Here is a 4,775-nt window from a genome sequence, read left to right as displayed (position 1 = left end):
CAATGACTGTACCAAAGGAAAAGAGTGATTACACTGCTGAAGATATAGCATCTATTGCTAAGGATGCCAAGGTACGACACTTACTGCATAGTGCCATTGATAATGTAATGTCAAACAGGGTAATCAACTGCAAGACTGCCAAGGAGATATGGGATGCACTGGAGACAAGGTGTCAAGGAACTGAAACAGTTAAGAAGAACAGGAAGACAATACTCACTCAAGAGTATGAACATTTTGACTCAAAATCTAATGAGTCATTGAATGATTTATATGATAGATTTGTCAAACTTTTGAATGATTTGTCATTGGTTGATAAAGAGTATGATCTTGAAGATACCAACCTAAAATTCCTGTTAGCTCTTCCTGAATGCTGGGATTTGAAGGCAACAACAATAAGAGACAACTACAATCTTGATGAAACAACTCTTGATGAAATCTATGGAATGCTCAAGACTCATGAACTTGAGATGGAACAAAGAAGCAAGAGGAAAGGAGGAAAGTCAAGGACAGTTGCTCTCAAGGCTGAAGAGGAATCCCCCAAAGCACCTTCCTCAAAGAAAGACAAGGGTAAAGCTCTTTTCATAAAGTCTGATACTGAGTCATCAAGTTCTGAGAGTGATGATGACTCAGATTCTGAAAGCTTGCCTGAAACTGATGCTGATGAGGAGATGATGAAGCTGTGTGCTCTTATGGTGAAAGGAATCACAAAGATTGCATACAGGAAGTTCAGGAAGGGAAAGAAGTTTTCCAGGAAAGGCATAAGTTCTGATAAGAAGAATTTCAGAAGATCTGAAGGAAGAGGAGGAAAGTCTGACAGAGGAGATTACACCAATGTTAAATGTTATAATTGTGGTGAGAAAGGCCACATATCTCCTGATTGCAAGAAGACCAAGAGTGACAAAGGCAAAGCTCTTGTCACAAAGCAGAAAAGCTGGACAGACACCTCAGACTCTGAAAGTGAGGAGAACTATGCATTGATGGCAAATGCTGATAAATCAAGTTCTGAGAGCAGTTCTGAAGCTGCTGAAACAAAGGTACCTCAGACTACTTATGCTTTTCATACTGATGATATTAATGAGTTGAGAAGATATCTTAAAACCATGTTTGTTAGTTATAGAGATCAAACTTTAACATGTGAAAGATTAACTTCTGAAAATCTTGCTTTTAGGAAAAGAAATGATTTCTTAGAAAAAGAGTTAGTCATGTTCCATCAAACTCAGAAGGATAGAGATGATGCTTTTTATGTTAGGGATGAAGTGCTAAAAATGAATGAATCTCTAAAAACTGAGTTAGAAAAGGAGAGAGAGATTATTAGGACCTGGACTAACTCTGGCAAAACAACTCAAAATTTGCTAAGCAGTGGAAACTGGAAAGAGGGCTTAGGTTATGGAGAAAATAAAAATGAAAAAGGAACTGTAGAAATTAAGCCTGTTGATAAGCAAAAGCCGAAGTTAAAACCTGTTAAGTTTGTAACTGAAAAATCTGAAAATGAGAAATCAGAAGTTAAAAAGGAATTAGCTTCTGACAAACTAAAACAGGAAAAGACAGCTGAAGTTAACATAGGCTTAATGACAAAGAAGCAGCTTAAGCATAAGCTGAAAGATGTTAAGAATGCAAACAAGGTAAAATCACCTAGGAAAAACAGGAATGGAAAGGAAGGTGTGAATAAAAGCAATAACTATAAATCTGTTTCTGATGCTCCTAGGAAAGCATGTCATAACTGTGGAAGTTCTAACCATCTGGCTTCTTTTTGCAGGAAGAATAAGAATATTAACTCCTTATCTTCAAAATCAGGAGTTAAGAGTCAGTCTGTTAGATACAAACCACAAAATCCTTGTTTTCATTGTGGTAGTTTATGGCATTCCATTTATACTTGTAAGGAATATCATAGTTTGTACTATGATTATTATCAAATAAATCCTTCTTTAAAGAAAGTTTCTGTTGTTCCTTCTAGTGTAAGTTCTGATTCAAAGTCTGGTAGTATAAGTTCTGATAAGAAAACTGTTAACATAAAATCTGATGCTAAATCCGCTGCAAATGTTAACAAACCTAAAAAGGCCAAAGGATCCAAGCAAGTCTGGGTCCTTAAAACTAATAATTAGTGGTCTTTTTGATTGCAGGGCAACAGGAAAAATATTTTAGTTCTGGACAGTGGATGTTCAGGACATATGACTGGAAATAAGGCCCTGCTATCAGACTTTGTGGAGAAAGCTGGCCCAAGTGTTTCTTATGGAGATGGCAACATTGGAAAAACTTTGGGATATGGCAATATCAATCTTGGGAATGTCATCATTAAAGATGTAGCTCTGGTCTCAGGACTTAAACACAACTTACTGAGTATAAGTCAAATCTGTGACAGAGGTTATCATGTTGATTTCTTTGCAGAACATTGTGAAATAGTTAGTAAATCTAAAGGAAAAGTTATTCAAAAGGGATTCAGGCGTGGTAACATTTATGAAGCTAAGCTTTCAACAAGTTCTGATGGTTCTGCAATCTGTTTAGTGAGTAGAGCCTCAATTGAAGAAAGCTGGAATTGGCACAAGAAACTCTCTCATTTAAACTTCAACAAGATAAATGAACTGATCAAGAAAGATCTTGTGAGAGGACTGCCAAAATCAGTGTTTGCTCCTGATGGTCTTTGTGACTCATGTCAGAAGGCCAAACAAAGAAAATCTTCATTCAAGAGCAAGACTGAATCATCAATTCTTGAGCCTTATTATCTACTTCATGTTGATCTATTTGGTCCAGTGAATGTCATGTCTATTGCAAAGAAGAAATATGCGTTGGTCATAGTAGATGAGTTCACCAGATACACATGGGTGTATTTCTTGCACACAAAAAATGAAACTGCATCTATCCTGATTGATCATGTCAAACATCTGGATAAATTGATCAAAGATTCTGTGAAAATTTTGAGGAGTGATAATGGCACTGAATTCAAGAATCTGATAATGGAAGAGTTCTGCAAAAATCATGGAATAAAGCAGGAATTTTCTGCTCCTGGAACTCCACAGCAAAATGGAGTTGTTGAAAGGAAGAATAGAACTCTCATTGAAGCTGCACGAACAATGCTTGAAGAAGCAAAGCTTCCAACCTATTTCTGGGCTGAAGCTGTGCAGACTGCTTGTTTTACTCAAAATGCAACACTCATTAACAAGCATGGAAAAACACCATATGAGATGGTGAAAAACAAGAAGCCAAATCTGAAATACTTTCATGTATTTGGATGTAAGTATTTTGTTCTCAAGACTCATCCTGAACAGCTATCCAAGTTTGATCTAAAAGCTGATGAGGGAATCTTTGTTGGATATCCACTTTCCACAAAAGCCTTCAGAGTCTATAATTTGAGAACAAAAGTGGTCATGGAATCTATCAATGTCTCTTTTGATGACAAGAAGATCACTGGACTTGAAGATTGCATTGATCATGATCAGCTGAGATTTGAAAATGAAGATTCATATTCTGATACCTTAAGTCCTGACAGTCTAAGTCCTGATACTGTAAACTCTGATGGATTAAACTCTGATGTTATTGAAACTGTGGTGACTACGTCAACGGAAGATGCACCAATGCAGGGGGAGCATACTCAAGATATTATCATATCTCAAGAAGCATCAGAACACACATCTGGCTCTTCAAGTTCTGATTCGTCAAGTTCTGATAAGCCAAGTACTGATAGTACTGAAAATCTAAATGCTGAAGAATCCAACTCAGAGAGCATAGTTTCAGGGGGAGCATCAGAAAATGAAAACGAAGACAGCATGAATCATGGGGGAGCATCCAGTTCTAGAGAAAACCTTCCATCTGCACGGAAGTGGACAAAATCACATACACCTGATTTGATAATTGGAAATCCTGATGCAGGTGTCAGAACTAGAACAGGTACTTCTAATGAATGTCTTTACAATTCTTTTCTCTCTCAGTCTGAGCCAAAGAAAGTGGAAGAAGCTCTTCAAGATGCTGATTGGGTGCAAGCAATGCAGGAAGAGTTGAATGAATTTGAAAGAAACAAAGTCTGGACCTTAGTGCCAAGACCTAAGAATAGATCTGTTGTTGGTACAAAATGGGTATTCAGAAATAAAACTGATAGTGATGGCATAATTACAAGGAACAAGGCAAGACTGGTTGCAAAAGGATATTCTCAACAGGAAGGAATTGACTATGATGAAACATTTGCACCAGTTGCTAGGTTAGAAGCCATAAGGATATTCATGGCTTATGTTGCTCACAAAAAGTTTACTGTCTTTCAAATGGATGTGAAAAGTGCTTTTCTCAATGGAGAATTGGAGGAGGAAGTATATGTTGAACAACCTCCAGGCTTTGTAGATTCCAAACATTCAGATTATGTCTACAGGCTTGATAAAGCACTTTATGGACTTAAGCAAGCTCCTAGAGCATGGTATGAGACTTTAGCTCAGTTTCTTCTGGAAAGTGGATTCAACAGAGGAACTATTGACAAAACACTATTCTATCTCAACCATGGCAAGGACTTACTTTTGGTCCAGATTTATGTTGATGATATCATTTTTGGGTCTCCAAATGACAAACTTTGCAAAAAGTTTGCCAAACTAATGCAGTCAAGATATCATATGAGTATGATGGGAGAACTTAGTTATTTTCTGGGCCTTCAAGTCAAGCAGAGTGAAGAAGGCACTTTTATTTGTCAATCTAAGTACACCAGAAACTTGCTGAAGAAATTTGGAATGCAAGACTGTTCAAGTGCATCCACTCCCATGGCCACTGCAACAAAACTGGATAAGGATACTGGTAATTCA

This window comes from Apium graveolens, chromosome 6, assembly GCF_009905375.1.
Source record: "Apium graveolens cultivar Ventura chromosome 6, ASM990537v1, whole genome shotgun sequence".
NCBI classification, from domain to species: Eukaryota; Viridiplantae; Streptophyta; class Magnoliopsida; order Apiales; family Apiaceae; genus Apium; species Apium graveolens.
This window is presented reverse-complemented; position numbering follows the sequence as displayed.